This window comes from Triturus cristatus, chromosome 3_2, assembly GCF_964204655.1.
Source record: "Triturus cristatus chromosome 3_2, aTriCri1.1, whole genome shotgun sequence".
Classification (NCBI taxonomy): domain Eukaryota; kingdom Metazoa; phylum Chordata; class Amphibia; order Caudata; family Salamandridae; genus Triturus; species Triturus cristatus.
Genome location: NC_140584.1, coordinates 1,195,845,977 through 1,195,864,328, shown reverse-complemented (window position 1 = coordinate 1,195,864,328; position 18,352 = coordinate 1,195,845,977). Strand labels below are relative to the sequence as shown.

The 18,352-nt window shown below is 57.7% G+C and overlaps 1 protein-coding gene across 2 annotated transcripts in view; it reads right to left on the bottom strand.

Moving 5' to 3' along the window:
- The window catches only part of DNPEP (aspartyl aminopeptidase), a 479,746-nt gene that overhangs the window by 19,752 nt on the left and 441,642 nt on the right, over window positions 1-18,352 (bottom strand). The gene's annotated exons all lie outside the window — the stretch shown is intronic.

Genomic DNA, 18,352 nt, shown 5'->3' with positions numbered 1-18,352 from the left:
GTGGAGAGGTTCAAAGGGTGGACCCATCAGGCGTGTGAGGACCAGGTTGAGGTTCCACATTGGAGCTGGTGGGTGGCTTGGTGGAATAACTCGTTTGAGTCCTTCCAAGAATGCTTTGATGGCAGGCACTCTGAATAGAGAGAGGTGCTGCCTGGTTTGTAGATAGGCTGATATTGCGGTCAAATGGACACGTATAGAGGTGTACGCTAGATTGCATCGGTATAGGTGTAGGAGGTAACAAATGATGTTTTGGATGGATGCGTCCAGCGGGTTAATGTCATTATTACCGCAGTAAATAACAAACCTTTTCCATTTGGCTGCATAGCAAGCTCTTGTAGTGGGTCTTCTGGCCTCCTTGATGATGTCCATACAGTCAGGTGGCAGGTTGAGGTATCCAAACTCTAGGACTTCAGGAGCCAGATCGCCAGGTTCAGCTGTTGCGGATCTGGGTGCTGAATCTCTCCATGGTTCTGCGTCAAATGCGCGGGTTTGATCCGCAGCCTTTGATGCGGCACCACGGAAAGTTCGAGGAAGGTGGTGTACCATGGCTGGCGTGCCCACGTAGGAGCAACTAGGACGAGTGTCAGGGAGTGTTGTCTGAGTTTGCGAGCCACCAGCGGTATCAACGGTGCTGGGGGAAAAGCGTACGCAAATCTGCCGGACCAGTTCATCCATATCGCATTGCCCTGCGACTGCGGATGTGGGAACCTGGCGGCAAAGCTTTGGCATTTTGCGTTTTCGCTTGTGGCGAACAGGTCTATCTCTGGATGACCCCACTGCTGGAAGTATGGCTGGAGTACTGATGGGTGTAACTTCCACTCGTGCATCTGGTGGCTGTGTCTGCTGAGCAGATCCGCCATTTGGTTGTCCTTGCCGGGGAGGTGTTCCGCCATGAGGAACATGTTCCTCTGAATGGCCCACTTCCACATGCTCTGAGCCAGATGAGACAACTGTGGAGAGTGCGTCCCTCCCTGCTTCTGTATGTAGTACATTGCGGTCATGTTGTCCGTCCGGATCAACACGACCTTGTTGCACAGATGTACTTTGAATGCCTTCATGGCTAGGAAGATTGCCATCAGTTCCAGAAGGTTGATGTGCATTTTCTTCTGTTGTGTGGTCCATAGTCCCTGCACTGTGTAGTGGAGTACATGAGCTCCCCATCCCTGGAGAGACGCGTCTGCTGTCAGTACTATTTGTGGAACAGGCTCCTGGAACGGTCGACCCTTGCAAAGGTTTTGTGGATTCCACCAATGCAGAGAGTTGTATGCCCGACCGCTCACCAACACTAGGTCTTTCAATTGTCCTTGAGCCTGATTCCACTGACGTGCCAAGCACTCCTGAAGCGGGCGCATATGTAGTCTCGCGTGTGGGACTATGAAGATGCAGGAGGCCATCATGCCTATCAACTGCATGAACACTCGCGCCGGAAGGGAGTGTTGAGGTTTGAACTTTGAAATCAGCATTTGCATGCTGTTGATTCTCACCAAATTTGGCTGAGCTGTGGCCGCCAGAGTGTCTATAGTCGCACCTAGGTACTGTTGTACGTGTGCGGGCTGTAGATGGGATTTTGGGTAATTTAGTGAGAACCCCAGACTGTGAAGGAGGTGAATGGTGCGGGACATGTGGCTGGCACATTGCTGGGCTGACTTTGCTTGAACGAGCCAGTCGTCCAGGTAAGGGTAGACGTGTATGTGCTGCCTCTGTAGATGTGCCGCCACAGTAGCTAGGCACTTTGTAAACACCCTTGGTGCCGTTGTCACTCCGAAGGGAAGGACTCTGAACTGGTAGTGCTGCCCTTGAACAGTGAACCTGAGGTATTTTTTGTGTGATGGGTGAATGGGTATGTGGAAATACGCATCCTTGAGGTCCAGTGTGACCAGAAAGTCTCCCTGCTTGAGCAGCGGGAGGACTTGCTGTAGAGTGAGCATGTGAAAATGCTCGGAAAGAATGTATCTGTTTAGGGGTCTCAGGTCTAATATAGGTCTGAGTGACCCGTCCTTTTTCGGTATTAAAAAGTACAGGGAGTACACCCCCGTACCTTGCTCTTGGACGGGTACGACCTCTATTGCGCCTTTTAGAAGCATACTGTGCACCTCCTGCTGTAAGAGCGTTAAGTGCTCCGAGGACATAGGACGTTTTTTTGGAGGTATTGTGGGTGGAGTGGAGGTTAGTTCTAGACAGTAACCGTATTTGACAATATCTTTGACCCACCTGTCCGTGGTGATGGAGTTCCACGTGGACAGGAACCTTTGTAGCCTTCCCCCGACAGGTGTTATGTGGTCGGGAGGAAGGGAGAAGGCGTCACTGCTTGTTCTTGGGGGAGGACCTGGTGTTGCCGTAGCCGCGTCCTCTGCCCTTTGTACTGGAGCCACGATATCCACCCCGGGTGTTTTTATCGTAGGTGGTTTGGGTATTGCCTTTGCTGTATGTCTGCTGTGACCCCTGCCCTCTACCTGCTCCCCTATTTCCGGGGCGACGAAAGGAGCTGCTCCAAAAGGACTGAGTCTGGAGAGCCCCCATGGACTTTGCAGTGTCTGTGTCCTTCTTTATTTTCTCAAGGGCCGTGTCAACCTCCGGCCCGAATAAATAGTCGGGGTTGACAGGTTGGTTCAGTATATAATTTTGCACCTCAGGTTTGAACCCGGAGATTCGCAACCAGGCATGTCGTCGCAGCATGACGCTTGTGTTTATGGCCCTGGCCGCCGTGTCTGCGGCATCTAGTGCACACTTGATGGAAGCATTTGTGAGTAGCTGTCCCTCTCTGATAAGAATTTCTGCACCTTCTTTGAACTGGTCAGGGAGATGTTGGAGTAGTTGCTCCATTGTATCATAGTGCGCTCTATCGTAGCGAGCGAGGAGCGCTTGAGTGTTGGCTATGCGCCATATGTTGGCAGCCTGTGCGGCAACTCGCTTGCCAGAGGTCTCTAAAACCTTGGACTCTTTGTCCGGGGGAGGAGCGTCACCTGTTGATTGCGAGTGTGCCCTCTTGCGAGCATTCGCAACGACAATGGAGTCGAGAGGTAATTGGCCTCTGATGTAAGTAGGGTCCCCAGGTGCTGATCTGTACTTTTTGTCGATCCTGGGGTTTATCACCCGTGCCCTGGTGGGTTCCTTGAAGATGTCCTTGGCTGGTTTGAGGACTCCTTTCAGCATGGGCAGAGTCTTTACATGCCTTTCCGAGGAAGCGAAAGTGTCCATAAGGAAGTCGTCTTCCACGGTGTCAGAGTGAAGCTGCACGTCATGATTATTTGCAGCACGTTCAATAAGAGCGTTGAACGCCGCAGTGTCCTCTGTCGGAGATGTTTTCGCTCCATAGAGTTGAGGGTCCTGTGCATCTAGAGGTGCACTGGGGTCTGCAGGGTCGCCCCAAGTTTGATCAGGGTCCTGTTGGTCATCAGGGTCCATGTCTCCGTGGTAAGGGACTTGGTCATCCATATAGTCTGCCAACGCATCCGTGTCGGAGTGTGTGGGAGAGAATGATAGTGGGTCTTGGTAGGGCGAGTCGAAAGACTCGCAAAGCACAGGTTCTGAGTCCACAGGCAGCTTTCTCTTCAGTGGGATCCTGAAAGGGTCCAAGGGTGGCTCTGAAGTTATCCTCCGGTCATGGATAACCATCCTGCCGATGTTGGCGTCGATGTAACGTGATGGAGACGTCTCAGCAGGTGTAACCGTGGTGTGGGTGACCCGTGTCCTGAGTTGGAACATTTTCGGGATCGTGGATGGCGGCAGGCCAAAAGTTATGTTGGCTGGCGCCGAAGAGGCTGTTTGAGCTTTTAGTGGGCCGGAGCCCGATGTGTCCTGGAGGACCGCTTGGGTTTTGCTGCTTTGTGCTGCAACGGTTCGCGCGTGAAGCGCTTTCGAGGCCTTAGCGCCCACCAGGTTTGTAGAGGCGGCCGTGGACTTTTTCGGCGCCGGTGGGTCATCGGGTCGAGGGGCGGAAATGGCCGTCGACGCCTTCGATGCAGGAGGCTTCGGTGTTGCCGTGGAAGCGACGTGAGACGCAGCAGGTGGTATGACCTTTGGTTTAGGAGTCGATGGCGTCAGCGCCGAGAGCCGAGCAGGTTTGATGGCACCGAGGGCCTTTTTCCGAATGCCGACTCCGGCGTCGGCCGCTTCAAGTTCGGCACCGAAGTCTCGCTTGGTGCGCTCGGTGCCGATGCGTGTCGCTGGCGTCGAAGGTGTGGAAGGCCTCGATCCGACTAGCGCCACTTTCGGTTTCGGTTTCATTTGTACCGGTGCAGCTTTCGGTTTCGGTTTGGTAGAAGGGAAACCAGCCGGTGTAGGTAATAATGGCTGCCGCTGAACGTCCGAGGCCGGGCCCGAGGGCGGGGCCGAAGAACCGCGGGATAGGTCTCGGGTAAGGCCCGAAGGCGATCCCTCGACCGGAGCCATAGACTGTGGCACTGGGCCCTCGTCAGTCTGAACGGGTAGGCCTTGCTCGTCATTGGAGCTACTCTCTTCGGCCCCTAAGGCCTCATCGTCGTCTCCTACCTCGGCGTTGTCTTCATCTCTGCGAAAGAGTGATTCGTCGACGTCGTCCGAACCGGAGTCATGTTCGGAACCCGGATTGGAGGGTAGGACTTCCAACTCCTCGACATCTTCGGCGTTGAAGATGTCTGCCGGGGCCGGTGCCGCGTGCTGCGCTTCGAGTCTCGCCGCTCGACGATTCCGTAGAGTCTTCTTGGAACGGAACCGGGCACAGGCCATGCATGTCGATTCGTCGTGGTCCGGCGACAAGCATTTGTTGCACACCGGGTGGACGTCGATATGGGGATATTTCGCATTGCATACCGGGCACCTCTTGAATGGTGTCCTCGACTCCATCGTCGGTGTCGTCGATGGTCAGGTAAAAAGCGAAAAGTTGTTTCCGAAGTTAGTAAGCTAACAGGTAGGGTCGAAACCGATCGAGTGAACAGTACCGACGCAAACTAAAAGCCTTTTGGCCTCGACTAACTTTTTCCTAACTGGAGTTAAGATAGCACATCCGAACCCAATGGCGGAAAAAAACAATCTGAGGATGGAGAGGATGCCCATGCGCACTGTAGTCCAGGGGAGGAGTCACCTATCCAAGGATACTTCGAAGACTCTTCCAGGACAACAACGTGCAAACATCCGGACCAAACACTAGGCGGCGATCTATGCACAGATATGAATTCAGCAGCCCACATGCCTCGAACTACAGTGGCTCTCATGCCACCTGACAAGTATTACGGCTCTCATGCCTCCTGACCAGTATTACGGCGGCTCTCATGCCTCCTGACCAGTATTACGGTGGCTCTCATGCCTCCTGACGAACAAGTTACTTACCTTCGGTAACGATGTATCTGTAAGAAACATTAGTTAGTTAGATTCCTCACCTTAGAATATCCCCAGGCGTCATATTGGATCCGGAAGATTTTTCGTCAGCAATACCCCTTGCGCGTGGCTAGGCGTCGTCTGCGGCTCCGCGTCCGTCGTCGGCGTCGTGCGCCGGAATGACGTCGGAGTACTTAGACGCCGCCCTCGCGCGCTGACGTCAGTTCTTGTACATAGCTTTCTGCGCCAGGAACGCAGAGCCATGCAAAGACCGACACTGGTGCCAAAAATAAAATCTAGGGGCCTGAAAAGGATAACCTTAACCCTAGATGTCAGTTCGCAGAACGGGGAGGATGGGTGGGTCGGTGAGGAATCTAACTAACTAATGTTTCTTACAGATACATCGTTACCGAAGGTAAGTAACTTGTTCATCTGAAAGAAACACGTTAGTTAGATTCCTCACCTTAGAATAGATACCCAAGCAATACCATCCCCGGTGGTGGGTCTGCGAACCAAGATCACACCAGAAAGTCCTGGAGGACAGAACGGCCAAAGAAGCCATCCCTCCGGACTTGGCTGTCAAGGCAATAATGGCTGGCAAACGTGTGTAGCGAAGCCCACGTCGCCGCCTGACAGATGTCCTGCAAAGGGACACCCCGTCCCAAGGCAGTAGTAGCCGCTGTGGCCCGAGTAGAATGGGCGCACAGCCCAACAGGAGGGTCCTTTTTTGCCAAGGAATAACAAATTTTGATGCACAAAACGACCCACCGAGAGATGGTCCGTTTGTGCACAGCTTTCCCCTTCTTAGCACCCACGTATCCAACGAAAAGTTGGTCGTCCACCCAGAACTGCTTTGTGCGGTCCAGATAAAAGGAGAGCGCACGTTTTGGGTCCAGACGGTGGAGCCTCTCTTCCTCTTTGGAAGGATGCGGAGGCGGAAAGAAGGTGGGCAAGGTGAAAGACTGCCCAAGATGAAATGGAGTCACCACTTTCGGAAGAAAGGAGGGACGAGGCCGAAGGACAACTTTGTCCGGATGAACAGAGAGAAAAGGAGGCTTTGAAGATAAAGCCTGGAGCTCACTCACCCGTCTAGCCGAGGTGATGGCTACCAGAAAAGCAGTCTTAAGCGTCAGCAGACGAAGAGGACAATTATGAAGAGGCTCAAAGGGAGCGCACATTAGAAATGTGAGAACAAGATTCAAGTCCCACTGAGGCATTACAAAAGGGACAGGAGGGAACGTGTGAGTAATGCCCTTTAGAAAGCGTGTAACTAAAGGGGACTTGAAGAGAGAAGGCTGATCAGGAAGCCGCAAGAAGGCAGAGATGGCAGCAAGATAACCTTTCAGGGTGCCCAGGGCAGAGCCCTGCCGGGCCAAAGAAAGAAGAAAGAGGAGAACCTCAGAAAGAGGGGCGGAAAGGGGATCCACAGCCTTTGCTGTGCACCATGCCATAAATTTGTTCCACCGGCAGGCGTATACCGTCTTTGTGGAGGGACGCCTGGCTGCCAGAATGATATCACAGACTTCAGGAGGCAAGTCAAATGGCATCAACTGCCGCCGCTCAATCTCCACGCATGGAGGTGGAGGCTGGACAGGTTCGGGTGGAGGACCGTCCCCTGCTGCTGCGACAGAAGATCCTCCAGAAGGGGCTGACGTATCGGAGGATCGGTCAACATACTGAGTAGCTCGGGATACCAGTACCTTCGTGCCCAATCCGGAGCCACCAAGATGACTTGGGCCCGGTCGTGCCTGATCTTCTTCAGCACTCTGGGCAGAAGTGGTATAGGCGGAAAGGCGTACAACAGACCGCAACTCCACTCGTGACGAAAAGCGTCGCCGAGCGAGTGCCGCCTTGGAAATGCCAACGCGCAGAACTGCTGACATTGCACGTTCTCTTCGGTGGCGAATAGATCTAACCAAGGCTCTCCCCACTGCTGAAAGAGACCTTGCGCCACTTCGGAGTTCAGACGCCATTCGTGATCCATCATGCACCGGCGGCTGAGTTAGTCTGCTCTGGCGTTCAGAGAGCCCGCCAGATGTTGAACCACTAGGGTGACGCCCTGGTGTTCCAGCCACGTCCAGAGGCACAGAGCCTCCTGACAAAGGGTCCACGACCCCACCCCGCCCTGTTTGTTGCAATACCACATGGCGGTGGTGTTGTCCGTGAACATCTGCACGACACTTCCCCTGACAGAGGGAAGGAAGGCTTTCAGTGCAAGTCGGATCGCTCTCAACTCCAACAGGTTGATGTGGAGACGAGACTCCGCCGGAGACCAGAGGCCTCTGACCTCCGCCTCTCCCATATGGCCACCCCATCCCAGGAGGGACGCATCCGTCACTACGACATGCTCCGGTTGGGGAAGGGAGAGGCTCTTGCCCTTGACCCAATCGCGGTCCGTGAGCCACCACTGCAACTGCTGTGCAGTGCCCTCCGAGATCAAGACATGGTCGGACAGGTTGCTGTGATGCTGGGCCCACTGAAACTTCAGGTCCCACTGCAGAGCCCGCATGCGCCGTCTGGCGTGATGCACTAGTAGGATGCAGGAGGCCATCAGCCCCAGAAGCCGCAACACTAGCCTGACCGAAACCCAGGATAGAGGCCGAAAGATGGGAATCAGGGCCTGTATATCCCAGACCCGCTGTTCCGGCGGATAGACCCGGAACTGCGCCGAATCGAGAACCGCTCCGATGAAGAGGAGCTTCTGAGAGGGACTCAAGTGTGACTTCGGCACGTTGATGGAAAATCCCAGCAAATGCAGGAGATCCGCCGTAGTCTGGAGGTGGGAGACGACTGTCTGGGGCGAGCCCGCCTTCAACAACCAGTCGTCGAGATAGGGGAAGACTGGAACCCCTGATCTGCGCAGATGAGCTGCGACCACCGCCATCACTTTCGTGAACACCCGAGGGGCACTGGTGAGGCCGAAGGGGAGCACGGTAAACTGAAAGTGCTCTTGGCCCACCGTGAACCGCAGGTAACGCCGGTGGGCTGGCAGGACGGGGATGTGGAAATACGCGTCCTGCAAGTCCAACGCTACCATCCAGTCTCCAGGGTCTAGGGCAGCTAGAACCTGAGCCAAAGTTAACATCTTGAACCTTTCCTTCCGGAGGAAGGCATTGACATTCCGGAGGTCCAAGATAGGGCGTAGGCCCCCTTTGCCCTTCTTGGGAACCAGAAAGTAGTGGGAATAACAACCACGACCTACTTCTGGGCTCGGAACGCGCTCGACGACCCCCTTGGCCAAAAGGGCCGAAACTTCCTCGTGGAGAAGATTCAAATGATCCCCCGAGATACGGTGGTGCTGCGGTGGCATGGCTGGAGGGGTCGTCTCGAAGGGGAGGGAGTAGCCCCTTCGGACGATTTGCAGCACCCACCTGTCCGATGTGATGGACCGCCAGTGGAGCAGGTGATGGCGAACTCTGCCGCCCACTGGCGTGGAATGGGCCTGAAAGCTCGGACTAGGAAGGCTTTGAGGCGGATGCTGCCGGGGTGGATGTGGGCTGACCTCGTCGTCCTCCAGAACCGCCTCGGCAGAAACCACGTCCGCGACCGCGCGCAGGTTGGTTCTGCGGCTGGTGGCTAGGCGTACGTGAGGAGGCACCCCTTCCTTGGCCACGAAAGGGGCGAAAAGCGGAAGTTTACGACCGCGGGGCCGAGAGGCCCAAGGACTTGGCCGTAGCCCGGGAGTCCTTAAAGCGATTCAGCGCACTGTCCGCTTTCTCGCCGAAAAGGCGAGTGCCATCAAAGGGCATGTCCATGAGGGTGCTCTGGACATCGCCCGAAAATGACGTGGACCGCAGCCAGGCGTGACGTCTAAGCGCCACTGAGGTAGAAATCGCCATACCCAGCGAGTCCGTAGTGTCAAGCCCACATCGGATAGCATGTCGCGCTGCATCCCTCCCATCGGCCAGAGCCTGGGTAAGTCGTGTCTGGACCTCCTCCGGACACAGGGGCAGCACGTCCTCCACCGTATCCCACAGAGAGTGGGAATAACGGTCCAAGAGGCAGGCGGTGTTCAAAGACCGCAGGCCCAAACTAAGGGAGGAGAACAGCTTTTTGCCAAACTGTTCCAGCCTCTTGGAATACCGGTCCGGCGGAGCGGTCGGGAAGGAGGATTGGGAGGTAGAGGCCTGGATAACCAGGCTCTCGGGGTAGGGTGTTGGGACAGAAAACTGGGGTCGCCCGGAGCAGGGCAGTGGCGCCTGGCGATGTTCCTGTCCACAGGAGGAACTGTGGAGGGCTTGGACCAAGTGCCCTGCAGAACGTCAGTGAGGGCCTCATTGAATGGCAGCAGAGGCTCAGTGGAGCTTGCTGCAGACTGAAGCACCTCAGTGAGGACGTTCGTCCTCACAGCCACGGCAGGTAGCTCGAGCCCAAGGGCTGCGGCCGCCTTGTGCAGCACCACAGAGAAAGCAGCACCCTCCTCCGAAGCCACAGTCGGAGGAGAGATGAATCCAGTGTCTGGAGAGGTATCCAGGCCACTGGCCTCCCCCAGTTCATCTGCCCAGTCCTGTGACAGCTGAGCCTGAACGGCCATAGGATCCTCGGATCCCTCCCAGTTGTCCCCATCATCCGATTCCTGGTATGCAGGAGGAAGGATCGGAGCCGGGCGATAACCAAAATGTGTCTCCAGCGGCGCCGAACGCGGCGTCCATCGACGCCGTATCGGCGCCGGGCCCGGAGTGGGGCTGAACCGGGGCTTGACGCCGAGCGGAGTCGTCGTCGGAGGTGGTACCGGTGTCGACGCCGGCGGAGGAGGCGTGACGAGGTCGACCGGCGTCGGCGGGGACTCGGGAACGGGTCCCTCGGGCGCTTGCGGCGTCTAGGCCGGAGCCGGCGCCGGGGCCAGAGCCGCCGGCAGGCAAGGTTGCCCAGTCGGGTCCGCGGGGCCCGAAGGCGCGCCAGCGGGCGTCGACGGCGGAGCCAGGTTCCTCATGGCCGAGAGGAAGGCACTGACTTCCGCCGGCGTCGCGTCAGTCCCAGGGACCGGTGGGTATGGGGACTTGCGTGGCGCCTGCGGCCCCGCCGGAGCCGCGGGGGGGAACCACCCCGACCCTCGGCCGAGTCGCGCGACCGGCGAGGGGAGTCCGAAGAGCGCTGTCGCCTCTTGGACTTCTTGGAGTGCTTCGACTTACCCGAAGACTTTGATCCCGACGACCGATGATGACGTCGGCTGCGGCTCCGCGACCGATCCTTGGACCTCCTCCTGGACCGGGATCGAGAGGGGCACGGAGCCGAGTGGCGAATCTCGAGAAGCTTACGGGACCGCTCCCGTCTAGCCTTCGAGGTCAGGGCCTTGCAGTCCGAACACGACTCCGCGTCGAGGCCCAAGCAGTAAAGGCACCGGCGGTGATGGTCCGTAACCGACCTCAAGCGGCTACAGTCAGCACAGGCTTTAAAACCAGGCATCCTACCGGCACCGGAGTCGAAACAAGATCAAAAAGGATCGAAAAAGTTAGTCAAAAAGTGACTAAAGGGGTAGCTCTCCCGGATCTGCGCTTACTGGCGCGGAAAAAAGAAGAACTGACGTCAGCCCGCGAGGGCGGCGTCTAAGTACTCCGACGACGTCATTCCGGCGCACGACGCCGACGACGGACGCGGAGCCGCAGACGACGCCTAGCGACGCGCAAGGGGTATTGCTGACGAAAAATCTTCCGGATCCAGTCTGACACCTGGGGATATTCTAAGGTGAGGAATCTAACTAACGTGTTTCTTTCAGATCAGTATTACGGCTCTCATGCCTCCTGACCATTATTACGGTGGCTCTCATACCACCTGACCAGTATTATGGTGGCTCTCATGCCACCTGACCAGTATTACGGTGGCTCTCATGCCAGATGACCAGTATTACGGAGGCTCTCATGCCTCCTGACCAGAATTAAGGTGGCTCTCATGCCTCCTGACCAGAATTAAGGTGGCTCTCATGCCTCCTGACCAGTATTACAGTGGCTCTTATGCCTCCTGACCAGTATTACGGAGGCTCTCATGCCTCCTGACCAGTATTACGGAGGCTCTCCTGTCTCCTGACCAGTATTACGGTGGCTCTCATGCCAGATGACCCGTATTACGGAGGCTCTCATGCCTCCTGACCAGAATTAAGGTGGCTCTCATGCCTCCTGACCAGTATTACGGTGGCTCTTATGCCTCCTGACCAGTATTACGGAGGCTCTCATGCCTCCTGACCAGTATTACTGAGGCTCTCCTGTCTCCTGACCAGTATTACGGTGGCTCTCATGCCACCTGGCCAGTATTACGGTGGCTCTCATGCCACCTGACCAGTATTACGGAGGCTCTCATGCCTCCGACCAGACTTACGGAGGCTCTCATGCCTCCTGACCAGTATTACAGAGGCTCTCATGCCTCCTGACCCATATTACGGAGGCTCTCATGCCTCAAGACCAGTATTACAGTGGCTCTCATGTGTCCTGACCAGTATTACGGTGGCTCTCATGCCACCTGACCAGTATTAAGGTGGCTCTCATGTCTCCTCACCAGTATTACGGAGGCTTTCATGCCTCCTGACCAGAATTAAGGTGGCTCTCATGCCTCCTGACCAGTATTACGGAGGTTCTAATGTATCCTGACCAGTATTACGGAGGCTCTCATGCCACCTGACCCGTATTACGGCTCTCATGTCGCCTGACAAGTATCTCGGTGGCTCTCATGTCTCCTGACCAGTATTACAAAGGCTCTCCTGTATCCTGATCAGTATTACGGAAGCTCTCATGTCTCCTGACCAGTATTACGGGGGCTCTCATGCCTCCTGACCAGTATTAAGGTGGCTCCCATGCCACCTGACCAGTATTATGGTGGCTCTCATGCCACCTGACCAGTATTACGGTGGCTCCTGGCCAGTATTAAGGTGGCTCTTGTTAGACGGACCGGGAGGGTCGGCCGAGGACAAGGGGAGAGGTCTCCGGGGAGAGCCGTCTCCAGCGATCGTACAGACAAATAACTTCCCCCCCACAGACAGATACCACACAAGGAGATGAGTTAGCGTTCTTTATAAGCACTTCTTAAGGTACGATGAAAAGGTACAAGGAGGTCTGGACTCAGGGGTCCCCTCGACTCAAGTCTCTCAAGATGGGAAAAGGGGGTAGCGGGACAGTCTGGTTACCAGTCTGGTAGTTGAGATGGTATGGTGGGTAGCTCACAATCCTCGAGCTTGGTGGTCTAGCTGGTACGGGCCGCGGCAGCGCCGGCAGGTCCCGGTGAAGATGGTCGATACACGGTCCGCGGCAGCGCCAGCAGGTCCCAGTGAAGATGGTCGATGTACGGTCCGCGGCAGCGCCAGCAGGTCCCGGTGAAGGTGGTCGTTACAACGGGCCGCGGCAGCGCCAGCAGGTCCCGACGAGGATGGATGTTGCAGAAGGCCGCGGCAGCGCCAGCAGGCAGGACGATGGTTCACAAGATAGGGCTACGGCAGCGCCAGTAGTCCGTCAAGGCTGAGTTCTCTCGGTGTCTCTCGACTCCAGGATACAACTGCCTTCCTGCTCCGGAGCTGCTCCAGTTATAGGGCAGGCGCCCTTTGATGTCCGGACCCTCGCACTTGGAGGTCGGAGGGTCCGGGATGAAGGTGTCCAGACACCCAGCAGGGGGTGGAGCCGGTGCCTGGGGGAGCTGGAGGCGATCGTCACCTGGCGGGGGAGAGTCCTTGGCGCTTCGTTCTCCCATTGACCTGCCAAGTGGTCCGCTCACCTCCTGGGTGGATGGTGGTGCCGGGATGTCGGGGCCGGCCAGGCCCAGGGTTAGGGTCGGGTGGAGGCCACGCGGCCTCGTGGCGCAGGGCCCAAGATGGCGGCTTGACCCGGCCGAGGGAGCCGGTGGTGGCTTGGGCCCGTGATACATGGAGGTCCGAGGGCAGGAGTTCCGTCGGGAGACGGGGTGCGGGTGATTCTCGTGGGTCACGCCTGGCGGGCCGGGCTTGGACCCTGTCGTGCGGGGAGGGAGCAAGCCCTTCGTGTGGCCTGTCCAACATGCGTCCCCCCCAGCTGAAGGCGGGGAGAGTCACCCATCTTCTTGGGGACTCTCCTCGTCGAGGCGGAAGAAGCGTGACAGGCCATCTGCGTTGGCGTGGTCTTGGCCCGGTCGGTGCTCCACGGTGAAGTCCATTCCCTGCAGGGAGATGGACCAGCGCAATAGTTTTGGGTTCTCCCCCCGCATCTGCATCAGCCATTGCAGGGGTCTATGGTCGGTTTGTACCCGGAAGTGGGTACCGAAGAGATAGGGCCGGAGCTTTTTGAGGGCCCACACCACTGCGAAGGCCTCCCTCTCGATTGTGCTCCAGCGCTGTTCTCGGGCCAGGAGACGTCGGCTGATGAAGGCCACCGGCTGGTCATGACCCTCGGGGTTCACTTGGGAAAGAACCGCTCCGATGCCGTGGTCGGAGGCGTCTGTCTGTACCACGAATTCCCGACTGTAATCGGGGGCCTGGAGCACAGGGGCGGTGCACAGGGCGGCCTTCAGCTTTTCGAAGGCCGCTTGACAATCGGGGGTCCAGTTAATCCGCTTCGGTTGGTTCTTGGATGTGAGACCCGTGAGGGGCCCCACAATGCTGCCGTAGTCCCTCACGAACCGCCGGTAGTAGCCGGTGAGCCCCAAGAAGGCTCGGACTTCGGTCTGGGTGACGGGGGGCTGCCAGGACTGGATGGCAGCAATTTTAAGTTGCAGTGGGGCCACCAGCCCGCTTCCCACCTGGTGCCCCAGGTAGGTCACGGACCCTTGACCAATTTGGCATTTGCCGGCCTTAATCGTGAGGCCGGCCCGCTGGAGGGCCTGTAGGACCTCCTGGAGGTGGAGGAGGTGGTCGGACCAGTGGCGGCTGTATACAGCGATATCGTCCAGGTAGGCAGCGCTGAACTCTTCGAGCCCCGCCAAGACCTGGTTCACAAGACGTTGAAATGTAGCGGGGGCGTTCTTCATGCCGAAGGGCATGACCTTGAAGTGGTAGTGGCCATCGGGGGTAGAGAAGGCGGACCGTTCTTGAGCCCGGGGTGTGAGACCGATCTGCCAGTAGCCCGCTGTTAGGTCGAAGATACTGAGGTAGCGGGCGGCCCCCAGCCGGTCGATCAATTCATCCGCTCGGGGGAAAGGATGAGCGTCGGTTCGGGTGACAGCGTTCAAGCCCCGGTAGTCGACGCAGAATCTCAGTTCAGGTGTGGTGCCGGGGGCAGCGGCTTTGGGGACCAATACAACCGGGCTGGCCCAGGGACTGTCCGAGGGCTCGATGACCCCGATCGTGAGCATTTTGGCCACTTCCTCTTGTATGCAGGCCCGTACCCGATCTGGTACGCGGTAGGCCCGGTGTCGGATAGGGGGACTGTCCCCGGTGTCCACGTCGTGCAAGCACCAAGGGGTGACCCCGGGAGTGAGGGAGAACAGTGAAGCGAACCGCAGCAGGAGGTCCCGGCAGCCCTGGCGTTGCTCTGGGGTGAGGGCATCGGAGAGCCGGACCCCGTCCACGGAACCGTCGTTCTCCTGAGTCTTCAGGAGATCCGGGAGGGGTTCGGAGTCCTCCTCTGCCCCACTGTCCGTAGCCATCAGGAGGCTGAGTTCTGAGCGCACAAAGTGTGGTTTGAGTCTGTTGGTGTGGAGGACCCGAAGGGGGTTCCGGGGGGTCCCCATGTCGATGAGGTAAGTGACGGGGCTTTTGCGCTCGACCACCTTGAAGGGCCCCGTCCACTTATCTTGCAAGGCACATGGTTCGGTGGGGGGACATCACCCACACTTGTTGACCAGGTTCGAACTCGACGGAGGAGGCATTGTGATCATACCATCTCTTCATGTCTTCCTGGCTGGCCTCGAGGTTCGCCTTGGCCATCTCCCTGAAGCGCCGGGTCTGATTGCGTAGGGCCAGGAGGTACTTGAAGACGTCTGGAGGGGTCTTTAGGGGGGCCATCTCCCAACCTTCTTTGACTAGGCTGAGGGGCCCTCGCACAGGGTGCCCGTACAGGAGTTCGAAAGGGCTAAAACTGAGGGACTTCTGGGGAACTTCTCGGTAGGCGAAGAGGAGGCACGGGAGTAGTACATCCCACTGGCGACGGAGGGGCTCTTCCAATCCCCCAATCATCCCCTTGAGAGTGCGGTTGAATCGCTCCACTAGTCCGTTCCCTTGGGGGTGATAGGGGGTCGTGAATCGGTAGGTGACCCCGCACTGTTGCCAGAGGGACTTCATGTATTTTGAGATGAAGTTCGTGCCTCGGTCGCTGACGACTTCTCGGGGGAAGCCCACCCGGGAGAAGATCCCCATTAGGGCCCGGCCAACCACCGGAGCTGTTACAGTTCGTAGAGGCACCGCCTCGGGGTAGCGGGTGGCGTGATCCACCAGTACCAGGATGAACCTATGTCCTTGTGCCGTGCGGGGGTCCAGGGGCCCCACAATGTCTATTCCTACCCTCTCGAACGGGGTGGTGACCACTGGGAAGGGTTGTAGAGGGGCTTTCAGCTTACGGCCACTCTTCCCGCTGGCCTGGCACGTGGGGCAGGACCGGCAGTGGTTCAGGACGTCGTTCCGCATCTTCGGCCAGAAAAAGTGGGTCACTAGGCGACTGTAAGTTTTGTCTTGGCCCAGGTGTCCAGCCAGGGGGACATCGTGGGCCAGGTTGAGCAGGAAGTCTCTGAAGCGGAGAGGTACCACCAGTACTCGACCGGCCCCTAGCTCTGCGATTCTCTGTTCGCTGTATAGCAGGTCGTTCTCCCAGTAGACCCAGTGAGTTCCGGTGGAGTCCCCTGCGCTCTGGGCGCTGGCTTGTTGGCGGAGTCCCTCGAGGGAGGGGCAGGTCTTTTGCTCCTGGCGGAACTGTTCTTGGGTGGGCCCCCTTTCTTGACGCCACTGAGCCAGGCCGGGGAAGTCCTGGGGTTGCGCGTCCCCTTCGGTCGTTGGTTCCGGGGGGTTGGCCTCGTCGTTGTCTTCTACTGGGGCGACCGGGGGCGGAGGTGCTGGCCATTCCGGTTCTTCTGGTCGGGGGACGGCACGGGCGGCCATGGACCGGGTGGTTACGCAGGCCCAGTCCGGGAGGCCCAGCATCCCCAGGTGCTCTCTTCTCTCGACGGTGGCCCACGGGGAACTCTCAAGGTCATTCCCCAGGAGGCAGTCCACGGGGGCATCATCCCGGACCGTCACTTTCAACAGGCCGGAGACCCCTCCCCATTCGAAGGGGACGCAGGCCATTTGACACAGACTTTCGGAATTGTCGGCTGAGCGGACGGGGCAGAGAGTGTTCGGCAGGATCTGCTCGGGTTTCACCAGGTGACAGCGGACGGCCGTCACACTGGCGCCTGTGTCACGTAAGGCCTCGGCCCGATGCCCATTAATGGTCACCCACTGACCGTATTTCCTGGTGTTGGCGGGTAGGGGAGCCCGCGGGACTATGTCTTTTCCCCCTAGGCACGCTAGAACCATGGCGGCCGGTTCCCACTCTTGCTGGCCCGGCTCATACTCTTCCTGTTCCTCTGATAGTCGTTCTTCCCCCAGGGCGGCGGCAGCTACCTGGCGGGGCTTGGGCGTTTGGTTCTGCGGGCAGCTCGGGTCATTGGCGTAATGGCCGACTCGCTGGCATCGGTGGCACGTGACATTGGCTCGGAACCCTGGACGCATCGGGGGGTTTCCCCGGCCGGCCGGGGGCGGGGTGCTGGCCACGGGTGTTGCCGGGAGGGTGTCTCTCCCTCGCCCCTGGCCTCCTCCTCCTCCCCGAGGACGGTGCTGGCCTTGGTTGCTTCGGTTCTGCTCGTGTGGTCCTCTCCGGCCCACTCGGGTGCTTTCCCATCGGTCAGCTTCAGCGGCGAGCTGCCGGGGGTCAGTCAATTTACTGTCGAGGAGGTGCTGCCTGAGCTCGACGAAACAGTTGTTCGACAGGTGTTCCCATACCATAAGGTTAAAGAGTTGTTCGTAGGTCGTTACATGGCTCCCCTTGATCCAACCCTCGAAGGCTCGGCTGAAATAGTTTACGTACTCCACCCAAGTTGTACCCGGGATCCGGGTGCAATCTCTGAACCTCTGGCGGTACATCTCGGGTGTGAGGCCGTAGCGGGTGAGGAGGGCAGCCTTCATGTGGTCGTAGGACGACATCTGGTGATCTGGGAGCTGCAACAGGGCATCACGACCTTCGTTGACGAACCTCCCCCATAGTCCGGCTCCCCAATCACTCCGGTCGATCCGGTGGGAGGTCATGGCGATCTCGTAGGCTTTGAACCACTGCTGTATGTCGTCTTCTCGGACATACTCTCGGACAACATCCTTGGGGATGTGGACTTTTTTCTCGGTTGCCCCTGGGGTGTGCGGTCGCTCAGGCACCCCCGGTTCTTTATTCTGTTTCCGAAGTTCTATTTCCGCCAGTTTGCGCTCGTGTTCGAGTGTTATTCTTTTTTCCTCAAGCTCTCTCTGTCTCTGTTTTTCTTCTCGTTCCTCTCGGAGCCGCAGATGCTCTAGAATTAGTTTCTGCTCGGCTAACTTTAGTTCTCCGTCCATCTTGAGTCGTGCCATTTCCAACTCGTGTAATCTGGTCCTTTCTCTTTCCTGGATCTCCTCCTGCGAGAGGCCCGTTCCCCGCTCCTCGGGAGCCGTGGCGTTCCCCTCTGGTGCGACACTGTTTTGGTCGGAGGATCCGGCGATCCCAGTTTCTGCCCACGACTCAAGGGCGCGCTTCAAATCAGCTTTGGTACTCAGGCCGGTGGTAGCAATGCCTAGTTCCATGCAGAATTGTTTAAGTTCGCGGTGGCTATATTCTTCCAACTTATCCATTTGGAACTTTTCAGTGGAACCGCTATCTTTGGCTGACATCGTGGTTTTGTCGTGGGGTGAGCTACTCTCTGTACGATTACGCGTTGATTCGGATCGCGCCGCTGGCCACCAATGTTAGACGGACCGGGAGGGTCGGCCGAGGACAAGGGGAGAGGTCTCCGGGGAGAGCCGTCTCCAGCGATCGTACAGACAAATAACTCCCCCCCCACAGACAGATACCACACAAGGAGATGAGTTAGCGTTCTTTATAAGCACTTCTTAAGGTACGATGAAAAGGTACAAGGAGGTCTGGACTCAGGGGTCCCCTCGACTCCAGTCTCT